Below are 19,629 nucleotides of genomic sequence, written 5' to 3' on the forward strand. Positions count from 1 at the left end.
TTGGACTAGGAAAGTAATGAAAAAAACATTGGTCTAAAAAGAATTAAATTATAAAAATACTGTTAATTGTTAATAAAATTTTACATTCTTATATTTTTAGTTTTGCCAAACTTAATTATATAATTAGGTAGCTAACCTGCAACGTTTCAATGCTTACTTACACTTGAAACTTTACAATAGTTTAATTTTCAATTTTTTTAATTATTTTTAGCAGCATATTTTCCGTTACATTTCCTTAGTTTATAAAAAAAATCATCTTTTCATCAGTTTTTTACTTATATATTATATAGTGAATAGAGTTGAAGTTTTACAAGAACATACAAAAAAATATATTCTAACAATTAATATGTTTATGTACATCAAAGCATTTTATAAAGTAAAAAGAGATGTCAACCGTTCGTTGCATCTGTCATAAGATGTATAAAACTCTAACTTGAACTTTTACTTTTTTAGAAACTATATGATCAATGGTTTGAAATTTTACTATAATATTAATGTAATATTATAATAATAATATTGTAATGTTATAATATTGTTTTAAATAATATGTTAGATAATTAATGATATAATTTTATACGTTATAAATTTTAATATGTTATATACAATAATTTTTAAACATTTTAAACTGTTTTTTGATTGTTCGATCATACTTCCTTAACTACGACTAGTGTGTGTATCCGTATGCATTAAAGATGTATAGGACATTTTTCAAAACATTAAGAAAATTATGAAAAAATTATAAATTGTTTTATATTGCATTTAAAAATAGTAAAAAAAATTTGACGGCAATTTTCTATTTGAATAAAAAATTATTTCAATAAGTAGACATGTGCTCTAATAAAAATATAATTAATAATGAAATAATGAAATAAGAAATAATGGAAAAAAAATCTAAACTTTTTTATTTAAGTACTTAATATATTGAAGATATAAAATTTCATTGCGATACAGAAATTAGTTCTGTAAAATAAACAAAAATTATTTATTTAATTATTTACAAATTAACTAAATAGACAATCATAATAAAACTTTGTATAAATCATCCTGAATACTTAAAGTATTTACACAAAAAAATCGAAATTTTGTTAACGTTGTAAAAAAATAATTTTACCTTTAATAATAAATAGAGTAAATAAACTATAAAAATGTTATTAAATAAAATCTAACCGTGTTCACACAACTTTTATATGTATATAGTCTATTTGAAGTGTTAATATTAAACACATTTCAAAATTTTATTTATTTATTTATTTTGCAGGGCCTGCATGTTCGATACATCCTTAAAACATCTCTTACAGCGATATCGGCCGTTCAACTTTAAACACGCGTCGTGTTCGGCCTCTATCTCGACCTCGCATTAACTCCATTAGACTTTAATTTTCTATTCAATTTTATTTAGCGCCGTATTACTATTACTATTATTATCGTTTTTATCGCGCTCTTGCTGCTAGTGCTTTTTTTCTCTCTAAACTTCTTTTTTTCTTTTCTTAGCGGCAGGACATCGTGTGACCTTCGAACCGCTCGAGCATATGATATCCGCATTGTAATTGCTATAGTCACGATAAAATCGTATCGTAAATTGCAACGCTCGAGAATTCGCGAGTTTATTTTTAGCTGTGCAAAAAGCACCGATTAAACATCAAGCGTTTTGATGGATTATAAAGCATTGTAGTGAAAAATTGATGGGGCCATCCACACAACGTTCCCGGGTGCCAAACATTGTCGTCTATGAATAAAACTGTTCCATTATCCCGCGCGTCAAATTTTTAACACAACATTTACACGCGTTGTGAAAGATGCACGAGCATACGGCTTGTTTATCGGCGCTTTATCAGCGCCGACCTTTCGCGGGATGCGCGAGGCCGCACCGTTACCATCTCTCCCTGTATCGACTCCATCCACGTTACCTATAAATATCCGATGTAACACCAAAAAACCTCTTTTCAACCTCACTCGGTGTTTCGCGCCTCGAATTTACCCTCGATCGAGCACGCCAATAAGATCGATATCGTCGCGGCTCGCCTCTGCGACCATAATCGCGCATCTCTGCCGAGCGTGATAAATAAATCGGTTATTTATAAGCTGCATCTGCGATCCTACCTACCCCGCGCACTCCTCGTCCACGGCCACGCGGTCGTAGCGGCATTCTCTCTCTCTCTCTCCCTCCCTCTATTTCTCTCTATTTCGCTTTCTCGAATGTTCGCGAAATCGCGCCGACGGAAATGTACCGCCGACTCGATCGAACAATTATTGATTACGTACAGAAATAAAAGAGTAAAAAGGGAGAGGGACCTCCCTGAGGTCAGCTTTCAATTCGTAGCCCTCGCGCGTCGAGACGCCGCGCGAGACATTTCCGCTCGCGGTTCGCCCGCGACCTGTGTGCACGCGGCGCGTGTGGCTTATTGTGTGCACGCGCGGCTTACATAACGCTCGACCGTCCTATTCTGGTACCGTCAGGTTCGGAGGGACGCTCCCGATAGGCAGCGGCCTATGGTCGTTCGCTCGTCGCGTCGCGATGAGTGAAAATTGGACAGACACCGAAATAATTCCGCACGCGGGGTCAAGTAGAAACAACGAGAGGGGGGAGGGGGAAGAGAGAGAGAGAGCCTGTTGTATTATAAGAATTTATTTATAACCGCGGCTATTTTCATTCTCGGCGCAACGATTTTTCTTAACGCCTGTGTTACTCCGATTATTTATGCGCGGCCGAAGGGCTACATAGTCGAAGGCGTTGAGATAAAAAAAATGTCGCGTCGACGTATGTAGTGTATCCGTAAAAATAGTTTTCTACGCGCTTTTTACCTTTTTTAAATTCTACATAAACAGAATGCCCCAGAAATGGCGCGCCCTGCCGCCTACCTGACCACTGATCCCTTGGCAAATTTCAAATTAGCATGTGCCTTTACTCCCAGCCATTTCATTTTTAGCGAGAATCCAATCTTCGACGTTAAAATAAACTTTCCATAAAACTTCAATGAAATAAACAAATAAGTTTTCAATCAAATCTGTTTGAAATCAACTGCATTAAAACCTGAAGCTGAGTCATTCATTCGCCGTTCTTCCGTTTCGGAGTAAACGCATGATTTCTGTTGCACTCTACGTACATCCTTCATCATTTAACTGCTGGATCATAAAGACAGATACATTTCATAAAATCGCAGTATTCAGCGTCTCGTAAATTCTCAACCATAACCCACTACACTTTATATGTTTTTAAATGCGACATGCGTGTCTCTTCGGCTCTCTTTTATAACTTTATCTACTGTACCGATAGAAACCATTACTTCCAGATCACACTCTCCTCCAAAGGCGCGAAGAACTCCTATCCTCTCCTTGTGACGGTATTTTTTTTCTTCCTATCTCAGCGTCGATGCGCAGCGATGTGTTTTTTCTTTCTTTTTTTTTTTAAATCGACAACGTGTTACGGAGCGTCGCGCGGAGATACAGGCGCGCGGGGCGCTTCGGTGCTCTTCTCGTGTAAATCTTTATACAGCGTGCTCCAACTATAAACGCTAATCGGGGACACTTTGTAACGCGACTTTACACGTCGTGTGCCTCGGGCACGTGAGGGTGTCTCAGACGAGCGGGGCTTGAGTTTGAGTTGCAGATGGTACGAGGTCCCGGGAAATCAATACCATCAAAACCTCCCCTGGTCTTGTTCTCGGTCACTGTGCTAAGGGAGGAATCAAGCTAATATATATTCGTAAATTTCGAGAGTCTGAGCATTGTTTCATAGAAATCGAACAAAAGTTCGAAAATCGGGATAGCATTTTTTTACGCTAAAGTGACGTTCGGTAAGAAACATTAGCGATATTAACCGTTTGAGTGATTTTTGATGCTCAATTACACTTCCGTGGTAAGTTTTTTTAAGAAAAATAATAATAATAATAAATTTATTCGATAATACAGATTATACAAGTAACAGACCTAAATAAGACTAGAAATATAATATGAAACAGTAAAAATAAAAATACAACAACATGCACACTTTGGGCCGTTATATACGTTCGTATCACTCAAAAGGTTAAATATCAATTATACAGTGAGAGCTTGAACTTTTACAAGAGAAGTATTCTAGTTTTACATCATCAGTTTCTTGTCTTAATTTCATTACGCATGACAGATGCCTTACTATTATTATCATATTATTTCTTTTGTTTTATTAATATTATATCTTCCAAAGAAATCTTTTATTAAATAGAAAGAGTAATAAAATATCTGATTTGTCGACTATGCGCTTGCAAGTACATGATATAAAATTAAATAGTGTATAATATAATTTTGTTAATTATATAAAAGTATTTTTATATAAAATTTTTATTACATCTAAATTAAATATTTCTGTTAAATTATAAATTACATTTATAATTTTTCTCATTAGTAATGACTTAATTAGTAATTATTTGCAGAAAAAAATATAATTTACTACCGTAACTATTATTAATCACTAATGAGATAATTATACTAAATAATTTTCTCACGGTAACAGGAAAAACGGATTATATAATTTAACCGACAGTATATAATCGTCTCAAAACACATATTATTATTACGGTATGCAGAAATTATAGCATACCGCGATAAAATAGTTATCGTCACGTTGCAATTTTGAAATGTTTAATTATCGTGCAAAGGTGTATTTCAATAGTGGGACAAAGGAACGGGCGGAGAATAGTTAAATTTTAGCTTTCATCTAAAAATAAGCCATTAAAAAAAATGTTCTGAATCAAAATCCTATCGATTGTTTTTTTACAATGAACTTTTTCTGCGAAATATAGTTATAATTTTTTTTCTCGTTAGTTCATTCGGAACAATATTTGCATGGGATAAATCACTGACGTTTGACGTTTCGATGTTTACTCTTTCAATTCTCTATCCGAGTAGAGAAAAGAGCGACTATTTTCGTTAACGTAGTAGATGTTGAAAAGGTAGCATTACATTCATGACCCGATTTGTTGAATCTGTCAGTTGATTAAATGCGGAAGGTCAAACCTCCGCTAGATTCAATTATGGTCTCATGATTGTAGTCAGAAAGCGTAAAAGTGTGTACGATATATCGTCGTATATATGCAGTCGAGATTTCGTCGCCCACAATACGCAAGGACCTTCTGCTCGATGGATCGGATTTATCAATCAGATATTTGAACGTTGTATTCACGTACGTGGATGTATTCTCGTCGAAAATATGATCACTGCAGGGGGTTTCGTATATATATGCGAGTGCATACATACGAGAACTCGGAACGCGTTCTACGTCGTTCCGGATATACATCTAGCTAGCAATTTAATTGACTTTTTCAGAATATCCGCAGGGATTGCACAGTTGACGTATTACTGAAATTCTTTCCCAGATTGTTAAAGCTGCCACTTACAAGAAAGTGTGTTATAAAACGTATACCGTGCGTTACGTTGTTACGAAGCTATTTCGGGCGAATTTCGACTATTTTTAGTAATGTAAACTTTTGCGTATCCAGCGGTTTTTACATCGCGCGATTGCAACGTAAAAGGTGACTTACATTTTATTATTGTTCTTTTAAATTTTGGAAAAAGTTTCTCGTATTTTGTAATGCGTCTTGTCTCGAGAATAAATGTAATTATTTATAATAAAATGTGTAAATTTGCAATATAAATTGTGACTCCTTTTCAAGTATAGTTCTTGTAATCCTCTTATATTTTTGCAAAATGTTAAAAGCTAACATCGTAAACTCTTACATTATGCAACATCGCAGCATTACCGTGGTATTAAAAAGCACTTTAATGAAGTGATCTAGTTATATAAAAAAATTGACTTTTTTCTGACATTTAAGATGATATTCGTAGAAATCTTTCCAAGAAGTTCAATAAGAAGGACAAGAAACTTGAGATGGAACTTTATACAGGATACTTTACACAATTTAAAATTAGAATCAATTGTAAGCTGGCAAGAATTTGTTATAATTAGGTGCACCATGTTATTATTAATATCAACATATATTAATTAAAACATGATTGGGATGAGATCGTGATTTGTGTAACGCAATTAAAAATGAAAAAGGCCGATGACGGTTATAGTAGAAATTTTTGTGCTCAAATAATAGGCTCAAATCATTTCTTATGTGATTTTAGTATATACATTTTCTGATTCTTCGAACTGCACGCTATTACATTCGGTCCAGAAAACACAGTTCTTTAAATTGAATCACAAAAGTAATATAACAAATATTAAATTGATAATTTAATAATACTGAGGCAAGTATCAATAAGATTTCTCGAAAAAAATGTAATGCATTAATTAATTCGTTTTCATGCTTTTAACATTTAATTTTCACTTTAAACGTTTAATTATGTTTTATAATAAATCCTTACTTAAAAATTTTATGATAAAAAATAAAGTCCGCTAATTAAAAGAATAGGATTAAAGGAAAGGGATAAAAGGTGATTAAATAAAGAGAATAAAATGTCGTATTATGCTTTCAGTTATAACTTGAGAATTAGTTGGCGATTCGACATTTCTAAGGAAAAATTTCTAGGTCGAAATAATCAGAAAGTTCGTAAATAAAAGAAAGCGCGACGTCCGCACAAGACAACACACGTGTGATGTCCAGGCAGTCGCAGGTGTTTGAAATTAATTTTCCAGTAGCTGGTGAATTGCCGTATTCGTGTAGAATGATCCCGGGGATCGCGGGTTTGATGAGCCATTTGGCTACAAAAACAGGGTGGGAAATGGCACGGTGGAAATGCTACTATCACCGAGGGATACGAAGTTAGGATCGTAAGCGCCATTGTTCTCCGTTTTCTTGCCCTTCAATATGCTACCCACCACGACCTTTCGCGTAATGCTCTTTTTCGCTCACTCGTCCGACAACTGCCAAAAACGATCGTGGACGACGTCACCGACGTCAAATTTCGATTTGCATGAAATGTAAATTTTTGCCTGTGACAAACCAGTCCTCGTCGCTGTGGCTACAGTTGCTCTTATCGTGCAAACAGGAATATCGATTAAATACGTTCGTATGAGTAAAAAAAAACTGATGCGGAAATTTATAAACTCGTTGTCGCGGCCGGAAATGTAAAACCGCGAAAAACATGTAATTGAAAATTTATATATATATATATTTCAGAAGTGTGCGCCGCTTTTGTTGTTATGCAAACTCGAGTGTTACACGTCGTCGCAATGAGCAACTTCATTTATTCATTTGCGCAACGTAAACTCGCAATGTTTGAAATGTGACCGCATTCAATCATTATACTTGTGAGAGATTGTAATCCATTTAAGAATAGCAGGACATTAATTAGCTTTGTATATCAATAAGCGCTTGAACTTTTACAAGCGGAAAATCATGTTTATATACTTCCGCGGTTGAAACAATGATAAAGCTCGTTACTAGTTAATTTTGTTGCGTTTTTTGTTATCTCATCTCATGTAAAATTTCTGGAAAAGGTGCGGCATTTTGCATCGACGCTTTCCGCATCGTTTTTCCGTTGTCTCGTATTAGATATTTTGTACACGGTTTAATTTGTTTTTCTTTCTGGCACATAGAATTAGGAATGTATATATTTCCCAAATCATTAAGAAAATTATTAAAAAAATACAGATTGTTTTAACTGCATTTAAAAATAGTAGAATAAAGCAGCGATTTTCTATTTGGATAAAAAATTATTTCAATAAGACATGTGCTCTAATGAAAATATAATTAAAAACAAAATAAGTAATAATAAAAAAAATCTGAATTTTTTAAATTTAAGTATGTTAAATGTTCAAGATGATTTACGTAAAGTTTTATTACAATGCAGAAATTAGTTCTATAAAATAAACAAAATTTATTTATTCGCAAAATAATTAAATTAATAGACAATCACAATAAAACACAAATTTATATAAATCTTTTTTAATACTTAAGGCCAGAATACAGACTCTTGCATATCTGCATAACCATATGCGTACGGAAATTGATTAGTCCATTTCCGTATGCATGTGCTAATGGACCAATCAATTTCCTACATACATATGGTTATGAAGCTATGCGAGAGTCTGTGCTGCGGCCTTTACACAAAAAATTAAGAAAAGTTTCAAATTTTTTGTGTAAGCAGCACTTTAAGTATTCAAAATAATTTGTTATATAAAGATTTATTGTAATTATCTGTTAACTGATGAAATATCAGTTACTGATGTAGTAATCAGTTTATTAAAACACTTTGTCAGTTTCTTTTCAAGAGAACTATAAAGAAATGTTATGAAATAAAAATATAATCTTACACACACAACTTTCACATGTACATAGTTTATTTGAAGTGTTAATAATTAAACAAATTTTCAAACTTCATTTACTTTGCAGGAACTGTATGCCTTTAAAAAATTGACGTTTGTTTATTTAACAGGTGGTATCTTTTATCTTGCATGAAATAATTAAGAATCCGTTAATTTTCCGTTTGGCGTTTTACCAAAGCACTAGGAAGTCTGGGTGAGATTCTAGGAATACATTATGCGACACCTTCATTTAGTTAATAGCCCCTATACCTGTGTGCGATCGTTATGTACTACACGTATGCTATACCGTGCGAACTAGTAGGTTCTCTCCTAAGTGACCCGACTCTATTACATTCGAGAAAATCGATATCGCAAAAGATACGTAGTAACTCGCCTTCAATCTGAAATTTTGTTGTGAGGAACTCGAGGAGCTAATTACACGACATACCTCTTCGTCTCGTTCTTTAAAAAGTCATTTCAACGGAGCTCTCGCGGCATTTTTTTTTTTTTTTTGGCTGCTAATATTTGCTCGATTTTTGACGAAGCTGCCTTTTAAGATCTCCTCGTTATCGACGCGCAGCGAAATGGAAACAGCACTTTGATCGAGATCATCCGTATTGGAAACGACAAAGTTCTCAAGAAGAATCATTCGACCGAAACCGCGATAAGATGGTATCTATTCCCTTCGAAATCTTTTGGAATGACAAATCGACTCGATTCCCCGATCGTTCTATTTTCATCAATGCTTTGAAAAATTCCGTCCTTCGGATCTCGCTGTCCCTTCGCCGCTGCATTCTCCAATGTTTGACGAAGTTTTCCCTCGCGCAACAAAATCGCGTCTCCGCGCCGCGCGTCGCCGTCGACTCGCATTGAGATGAAGCAGCATTTCGATCGAAAAAGAATACATATCATATAAGAATTGCAACTAAATAACTTTATTTTGCTCCGAAGGCTCTCTGAGAGCTCTTTATCGACTCAATTTTGCGACGTCGCGGGTTTCGCGTCTCCTTAGAAATTTTCAGCGCCCTCGTCGTCCATTTGTCTCGGCGCATTTTTCCGACGTTTTCCAATTTTCGACGAGGTTTTCCCTTATGACGAAATCACGCCTCCTCATCACGCCATCGGGACGCGCAGCGGGATGGAAATAGCATTTCAATCGAACTCGCCGCGGCGACTCGGGAGGGGCGCGAAGTCAAAGGATAAATTCTATAAAAATCGCCCCGATGGATGGCGAGCGCCATCGCATCGTAGTGGAAATCCATAGGTGGATATCCTACCCTCTGATGTTCTCCATGAGCACACACATACACGTACACAGATACTGACGAGTCTATCGACTGTACGCGCCGCGTTTATATGTACGTACACGGCGTACAAATACGACGACAGCGGGATCCGCACCTATACACGCGCGCGCCGCACCCTTTGTGCTAAAATTAGAAGTGACGAAGCGTATACTCACTTCGCTGGCTTCGAGCTTTTATTCGCTGGCGTTTAGACATAACGTGCAGTGGGGCTTTCAATGGCAGCGGTGAACGCGAAGGAGAGGAAGGGAGGAAGGAAGAAACAGTGGAGAAGGACGATTGGAGACGGACGAGAGAAGAAGGGTGCAGGGGGTGACAAAAGGAGGCGAATGAAAACGAAATGTAAGCTCCGGCGCTAATTGCGAAGAATGTCCTGGTTCTGATGTCTAAATTCATTTATTTACCTTTATGAGGCGGACCTCGCACGTGGCGAATCTTGTGTGAATCAGAGTAAAATCTTGGTATCGCGATATTGCGATAAGATCGATATACGTTGTGTACATTCTATCTCGCTAATTAGTTCTGCATTTGATTAGACGCTCTAAATATACAAGTGAATACATAAGTGAAACGTGACACACACACATACACACACGCGTGCGCGCGCGCGGAAATTTTCGTTTTCAAAAATTTCATGGCGAGTAAATATTTGCACATTATAAATTATTAATTTTTTTCTGCTTTTATTTGATAAATTATTAAAGAATTAATAAAAGAATTAAGATATATATTATATTTATTATTATTAGAAAGAATGCTTTTTGTATGTGTATAAACACATATTATGAATAGAAAATTATTATTTTACATTGATAAAAAAAGTGTTCGGTATTTGTATCTATAATTACATGGTGTTATAAAAGAATTATAATTAGGAATTCCATTTTTATAATTATTACTGCTATGTTAATTATAATTATATTAACTGAAAAAATTTTATTAAAAATCATGATAATTTATGATAATTTAAAATATTAATATAGTAAAATGTTAAGATGTTGAGTAAAATAAAATAAACATTTCTATGTAGTAAATAAACTCACAATTGAAAATGACTATAAATTATAGTTAAGTTATGGTAATTGCTACTTTTTCTCTCAATGTATGAATAAAAAGTGGAAAATATTGACCCTTTTTGAATTAAACGTCGATTGAGACAATTATAAAAGTTTTTATACTTGTCGTACAATATGTAAATTTTTCGTAAACGTTCAATGCTAATTTAATCGAGCTAGTACTACAATACTATCTCCCAGTTTCCTAGTTGAGATGCTCTCCGGTGCTTTGCTATTGCATGAGTATTTCAGTATGAATATTAATTACTACGGCATGAATATTAATTACCAGGATATGTGAGAGGATCGCAAGGACTATTGCGGAGAACTTTTCTGTAAGGAAAATCCTACGCCTACCCGCTTGATTATTTAACGTACGTTCAAGGACAAATTTCGATCAAAACTTAATAATTCAGAAGTGGGGATTAAAATTCCCACTGAATTTCTGTACTAATTGCAAATGGTTTATGTAGATTGGAGCCCGATCTTTTCCGTTAGCTTTAGTTAATTACACCTTCCCTTTACGTACGTTTCTAACAAATTCAACTTTAGCAGTACTTTGTGCGAAGTATTTATCGGGACGGAAAAGATACACACAGGTTTCTGCTTGATGAATTTCAGGATTTTTCTCGCATTCGTGTGACTCTGACCGATAAAAGTTCTCACAGAACTCGAACGCTCCTTCGCGACAGACCTTCACAGTTGATAATTCCGATAAAACCATTTAAAATAGTGCTGTCTAAGATTTTAAATTTTGAGATTAGTCTCAGATCATTAAAAATTTTTGAGGTGTATCATTTATAATTTCTGAAGAGAATGCGGGAAATTATTAGCAGATTAAAGTCAAAGAATTAAAAATGCCGATAAGAACTAACACAAGGTGGTCTTGACATGTGCAATTTTGTTATATTTGAAATGACAGATATAACTGATATTAAGTATATACATTCTGTTTTATTATAATTGTAACAAATTTAGATGTAATTACCAATCATGTATATTCTTAAAACTTACGTATAAAATTATATTTTTATATGTATTGTATTATTTCATATATTCATGAAATTTTTATAAGTATGCGTATTAAAAATATAATATACTTTTAAATAATGAATATACGTCAAAAATTTTTAACGATTATAGCCTAATCTTGTACCCGTGTACAAACGTCCACGAGAACATAGTTACAAAAGGAAGAGGATCAACAAGAGCGATTTTTAGACCCCTTTAAAAAAATATTTCTTTTTTTTGTATTATATGATATCATTATGAACGTCAAAAATATCCATTACGTGAAAAAAGACTCCGTAAGGACGTAATTAATTATTAGTCTATATACTTATCATTTTGATATCTAAGTTGTTTTCATGACAAATCAAAAATTTAATAAAATATTTTCGCGCATTATACTGCTTTCTAACATCATATTAAAGTCATTTTAGATTATTCATCGTCTTCAAGTTGAATACAGCTCATAGTAAAAAAATTAATTTTTTATTATTCCTGACATATGGGTCTACAACAAATAGGTGATCATTATTAGTTGCCAAAGTTAAGCCGCGACAAGTTATGCTGTAAATGATTTAATATTTAAAAAATGTTTTTTACATATATTCCATTACTTTTTATTCTATTATTTATATCTTTTTAAATAGTTCTATTTCAAGGTATCTAAAAAAATTAATTCGTATCTGCGAGAATTCAAAAGTAAAATACACAAGTTGTATTCATGTTCATCTTGGAAACGATAGATATAAATGACAATAATATGACAAAACAGTCATAATAAATATTTTATTAGTTCATTTATTATAGTCATAAAAAGAGATTAGGTACCATATACTATAGTAGTATATTATGGTTATTGAAGTGTTTATGAGAAGGAAATTTAATCATGGAATTGTTTATGAGATGTTCACAACTGTTTGATAGATGCTACAAATCGGAGAAACGTATTATTAAAAGTATTTTATGTTTTCAAAATGCTGCAAATGTTCAAAGAGAGTTTTTATAAAAACTTTTATAGATTCTTTTCTTTCTTCAGCAGAAACGGCAATAAGCGTGAACACCAACACATTTCAATTTCGAGTAAAAAGACTATAAATTCTAGACAGCACTGTTCTTAAACCTTGTGGTCACGACGCTAGAAATCGGTTCGAGATCTTGTACAGATAGGGAATTGATCAATCGCATTCAAACAACTCAGGCAACTAACTTATGTGATTGGTCAATTCTCTCTTCGTCCGAGATCTTGGACTGCTTTCTAACATCGTGGACACAAGGCTTAAGGGAATCGTGTCAAGCTTTAAACCTTCCATCGATTGAAGCACTTCGGTTCGTCCACTATCTTCAAATCATTAAAAATCTTGGAACAAATCGCGAGTCACGTATTTCAAGTATCGGTAAGTCGCAATTGATTTCTCAATAAAACGTGCGTTTCACGGAATTCGTGTGATTAAAAACTATTGTTGTGTCAAGTTATTAAATTCTTTATCATTCTGCTCATATCAGCCTCTCCGATCCCTATTAAGCTACCACTCCCCCCCTTCTCATCAGCGCAAAATTAATTGTAAATATTTTAAAATTAAGTGCTAATTTGGTGCTAAGGATTAAGTATTTACACTGAGAAAAAATTATTTACTTGACTAAATTTTTCAACTGATTGAATTGAACTTGATTGAATTTCTTTAATTGAAGTATTTACATATTTAAGTTAAATATATATGTAGTTAAATTAAATACGTAAATGCTTAAACTGAAATTCAAGTATTTAACATATTTAAATCAAGTACATAAATATTTGAACTGAAAAAATTGAATTGAAAAATTGAGTCAAGTTAATAACTTTTTTTAATGTTACTCTAATCCATTCATCCTGAATCCATGAAATTTCATGTTACATTTGTAACGTTTTTTGTTAAACTTAATATGTATACACAAAATACACATTTGCATAAATATCTTACACGGGTTCATTATTCCGATCAGAGATAAACGTTAATTTAATTATAACTAACCGGCACGATGCGCAGCAGCGGAGTTCTAACGCGTTGACCTGCAACACACAAATACGAAATTTAGATTAGCGCTAGATAACAATACAATTAACATTAAAAAATTAATATAATGTGTGTTACCACAGGGTTGCTCCGCCGTTACACGATGTCCCCGGGGCTCCGGGCCTCTGTCTCCTCAGAGATTAGGTCAATGCACAACACAACACACTCGCGAATAACAGATTAATTACGATCACGCACTAATTATCGAAGCAACACGTACCGCTTTGTTGAACGAAACTCTCGGCGAAGCGACATCACCACGTAGCGAAAGGGACACGTAACCGTACGAGGTTATGATTCAGAATGCGTAAATCGATATTCCGTCGGAACGTAAACAAAAACTCGGAAGTAGCTACGCTTAAACGAGTTAACCTTGTCACCGTCCCGTAAAGAACAACAATGCGCGCGTTTCCGAGCGATCTCGCTGTCTCGTCCGAATGTTTATCTCCAGATTACTCACGAAAACTCCGACGTACGTGCAAAAACTCTGCTCGCCACATCGATGACGTCACGCGAAGGGGTAGCTACACGTACGAACGGCACGAAGTTCGCGGCGAGAGAGGCTCGTCGGCAACAAACTTCACGCTTCAAGGAAAGAAGAATCGGGCGAGAAACGTTCGTTACACTCGCGTCCGTCGCCCGGCGAACAGTCAACACACACGTCTCATTGTCAGGACGATCGCCACCGTACACAAGACTCATTTCACTCCATACCACGCACATAAACATTCGCGAACTGTGATTGTGAAACACACGCGGCGAGAGAGAGACGGAGATCGCACGATCGAAATGCGTAGCCATTAACCCCACCGCGCACCGATTCGTCGACTGCTGTCCCGTCGGCTACTGCTGCTACTGGCCCATCGTGTCTACGCATATCGCGACGGCTCCTCGTCGCACAATTGTCGAAATCGAGAATCGAGCTTTCTGCGGATTTACCTACCCCGATGAGTTCGACACGAAATCGATCGACGATCCGCCACACGTCCGCCCGCCGCCCTCGTCATCCTAATTACTAGAGTGGCGCCGTGCACCGCCGAATTCACACCGAGCGACGGCGATTCCAAAATGTCACGGTCGGTAACGTGTGCACTTTCCAGGAAGAATTTTTTTCACGAAAAAAATGTACACATTGGCGTGCTCCTTAGCAACGTGTATCATATTTTTTTCCTGGACTCTACTGTTCGCTTCGAACTTTTATTTATATACGATCGTATCGTTTGACTCAATTTAATCAAAAAGTTGTAACAAATAAAGAATTCTCGTATAGAAAAGCAATTGAAAATAGGAATTAGAATTTTAAAATCAGTTTTCTCAATAAACGCTAGATAAATAATTGAATCAACACCATTGATACAATCGTATATAGGTAAAAGTTCGAAGCAAACAGTAGAGTCCAGAAACAAACGTACGCATTGCTAACAAACACAGCAGTGTGTACATCTTTTTTCTGAAAAATATTCTTCCGGGAAAGTGCACACGTTACCGACCGTGACATTTCGGAATCGTTTATTGCTCGGTGTCAATTTGGCGGTGCGCGGCGCCACTTTAGTAATTAGGCATCGCGGCGGGCGGCGGGCGGACGCGTGGTGGATCGCCGATCGATTTCGTATTGAATTCGTCGCGGTGGGTAGATCCGCGGGAAGCTCGATTCTCGACCATCGTGCGACGAGGAGCCGTTGCGATATGCGTATTTTGGCGAACGACGAGTCAGCAGTCGATGGACCCGACGGCGGCGGTACAGCGGCTACGCAACGCATTTTGGCGGTGCGCGACGTAGTAGTAAGGCATTACCGGGGCGGGGGGAGGGGCGGCGGGCGGATCGCCAATCGATTTCGTATCGAATACATCGTGGGTAAGTCCGCAGGAAGCTCGATTCTCAATTTCGACAATTGTGCGACGAGGAGCCGTCGCGATATGCGTGGACACGATGGGCCAGTAGCAGCAGTAGCCGACGGGACAGCAGTCGATGAACCGGTGCGCGTTAATGGCTACGCATTTCGACCGTGCGATCTCCGTCTCTCTCTCGCCGCGTGTGTTTCACAACAACATCGCGAATGTTTATGTGCGTGGTATGGAGTGAAATGAGTATTGTATACGGTGGCGATCGTCCTGACAATGAGACGTGTGTGTTGACTGTTCGCCGGGCGACGGACGCGAGTGTAACGAACGTTTCTCGCCCGATTCTCCTTTCCTTGAAGCGTGAAGTTTGTTGACGACGAGCCTCTCTCGCCGCGAACTTCGTGCCGTTCGTACGTGTAGCTATCCCTTCGCGTGACGTCATCGATGTCGCGAGCAGAGTTTTTGCACGTATATACGTCGGAGTTTTCGTGAGTAATCTGGAGATAAACATTCGGACGAGACAGCGAGATCGCTCGGAAACGCGCGCGTTGTTGTTCTTTACGGGACGGTGACAAGGTTAACTCGTTTAAGCGTAGCTACTTCCGAGTTTTTGTTTACGTTCCGACGGAATATCGATTTACGCATTCTGAATCATAACCTCGTACGGTTGCAAGTCCCTTTCGCTACGTGGTGATGTCGCTTCGCCGAGAATTTCGTTCAACAAAGCGGTACGTGTTGCTTCGATAATTAGTGCGTGATCGTAATTAATCTGTTATTCGCGAGTGTGTTGTGTTGTGCATTGATCCAATCTGTGAGGAGGCGGAGGCCCGGGGGACATCGTGTAACGGCGGAGCAACCCTGTGGTAACACACATTATATTAGTTTTTCAATGTTAATTGTATTGTTATCTAGCGCTAATCTAAATTTCGTATTTGTGTGTCGCAGGTCAACGCGTCGTTAGAACTCCGCTGCTGCGCATCGTGCCGGTGAGTTATAATTAAATTAACGCTTATCTCTGATCGGAATAATGAATCCGTGTAAGATATTTATGCAAATGTATATTTTGCGTATACATATTAAGTAAAAAATAGTTACAAATATAACATAAAATTTCATGGATTCCGGATGAATGTATTAGATTAACATATTAAAAGAAGTTATTAACTTGACTAAATTTGTCAAAACGAAATTTTTCAAATGCAATATTAATTATCGCGTAGTGAGACTCGTGTAGCTTTTCTTTTTGGATATCGTAATCATCTGGAATCTATTTTACACATTATCACTCCGTGCCGCAATTTATCCGTGTTTTTACTCGTGGGTCACATCGATCGTTTTATATCAATGGTGTCCAAGATTGATTGTTCTTGACTTAAAATTGAAATGTATCGATGTTTATGTATATTGTCACTCATGAATTTTTTTTGTAATTATATATATTAAGAGTCATAGTATTTTATTTTTTGTAATATTAACAATAATATATTTTTAAAGAATAAATAATACGTAAAAACTTTTAAGGATATATAGGACAATTCTCAGAACATTAAAAAAATTATAGATTGATTGATTGAATTTTATATTGTATTTGAAAGTAGTAGAAAAAATTTGGCTGCAATTTTCTATCTGGATGAAAGTTATTTTAATAAAAAGTAGACCTGTGCTTTAATGAAAATATAATTAATAATGAAATAAGAAATAATGAATAACCCTGAATTTTTAATTTAAGTATTTTAAATATTTAAGCTGATTTATGTAAAGATTTATGGCGATGCAGAAATCAGTTCTGTAAAATAAACAAAATTCATTCATTTATTTATTTACAAAATATCTAAATAAAACTCACAATAAAACTTTGTGTAAATAATTTTAAATGCTTAAAATACTTACACAAAAAAAATCGAAATTTTTCTCAATGTTGCAATAAATAATTTAATTTCTAATAACAGTGAAAATATAAAATATATAAAATATAAAAATATGGTAAATAAAAATATAATTTTATTCACACTATATAATTTTTTTCATATGCATATAGTTTCATTGAATTCTTTCATATGCACTTACTTTAATTGGAGCGTTAATATTAAACACATTTTCAGATTTCCTTCGCAGAAACTGTATATCTAATGATACATCCTTAACTCTTATTGTAGACTAATTTTCGCGCGTTACGAGAAACCAACTATGAAATTAATTACGAAAAGAATATGAATGGCAATAGGCACGAACATCGACACATTTCATTTTCAAACCGAAAACTACAAATCCTGGACAGTATTGACCTAAAACGGTTCATTAGAATCGATCGTGCGCGACGCGAAACGAACGAGACGCAAGTGTCTGGAAAGTGACGAAGACGTAAAACAAATGACAGACGTGCGAAGATAAAGGAGTGATATCGGGGAAAACGCGGGATATTGATTACGTCCATCAAGCTGATAGCGCGGCTGAGCCAAACCGGCAATCGACTACTGTGCTGGGGTGCGAGAACGCTCCCCTCGCGCGACTTTCATTTTCTGTCAGTACCCATCAGGCCCGTGTATATCAGCACGGATGTGTCCCACTCGGCGGCATTAATTGCGATTGCGTATGTTTATTCTTGTCCCACAACAGCCGCCGCGCGGCGGCGCAATCGATATTCCACATTATTGCACGCCAATTTTTTACGCGCTTTGATTAAGTTTACTCACCATTGAAAGCTTGCTGGAATTTTTAAACCCTGGTACGCGCGATCGTAACGTTACACACGCACGTGCGTACGCGTGTGATAAATGAAAAGGATTGACCTTTGTTATTCTAATATTAATTTTAATGTCCCACGTATTAAATTCATGTAATACAATTCTGCGTTAGTATTTATGCATAAATACGAAACGTTAAATATGATCTGGTAAATATGCAAATATCTGAATATGAATGTGCAAATATAAATCGTTTGATAATTTGAAACGTCTCTTCGCGCGAGGATCTCTTTAATGTCGCCATTCAATTCAGTGCGCGACATATGTGGACTTGCGACGATAAAACACCGAGTTGCGGCAATCGATTGCTCGCTATCTTTAAGTAGATCGTGCAGTACGGCCGGTGGGCAGGCAGGTCGCGGCGGTGATCGAGGATGATTATTTTCGGGATTACACGTGTAACGGCAGAGCAGCACATTTGCAATCGTGAATCAGGAGTGAGCGCCGTCACGCAAGATGATGCTCGCAAATCTCAGGTTTCGCAAAATGAGTGCTTGAAGATTAAAAAAGGACTGTTAACCCATAACTTTAAATAGTTGAACTTTTACATTACTCGAATAAGATAATATCATAAAAAAAAAGGAAATAGACGATACAAAGAGATGAAGAAAATAATATGTATCACAATATGTATTGAGAAGAATAAAAGGGATGGAAAATCTCTCATTAATAAGAAATAATTACACTCGCTGCATGCGGAATTTACGCATCGAAAAGGTATAGACGTAATACAGTATATTCACTTAAACATGAATATCCTCCTGGCTATACCGCAAAACGTTATATAAGTCTTTATCGTTCTATGAAACGAGACTGCCAGAGGCAATAAATGAGAGCCTGACGAGGTGTTTTGCCGCTTAAACTAATTGGTCTTCCACAAACTCGTTATCTCGGTCACTTGAAAGAATCACGACGCTGTTTCCTTTTTATTTTCGGTTAAGAGTTAATGGCAACAGTTCATATAGCACTGACGAAATCTGTTATTTCAAAATTATTTCTTTTTTTATTGCTGCATCCGGATTCAGTCTTCATGTTTTGTCATGCGATAATGCCGCTCGAAACAAAAAACGTTTAAAATTCGGATCTTCTTCGAGAGTTCCATTATTAACTATATTAATTCCTAATTGATAGTTTCGTAGACTAGGTGTATTATTAGCTTCGCTTTTGCATACTTTACTTCTTTTATTATAATTGTAAAATAATCTTCGATTTACGATTACCTTTTGCGCACATTGTAACATTTCCATGCTCACAAAAGAATATTTTTTTTTTTAGTATCTTATCTAGAGTATGCAAAAAAAAGAGGAGATAAGAATAAAGAGTAGGACTGGAGTAGAATATTTTATTCAGAAATCGAGTTGAAAAATTTCAACCTTTATTCTTTCCCTGTTTTTCCGT

The sequence above is a fragment of the Solenopsis invicta genome, chromosome 10 (genome assembly GCF_016802725.1).
Source record: "Solenopsis invicta isolate M01_SB chromosome 10, UNIL_Sinv_3.0, whole genome shotgun sequence".
NCBI lineage: Eukaryota > Metazoa > Arthropoda > Insecta > Hymenoptera > Formicidae > Solenopsis > Solenopsis invicta.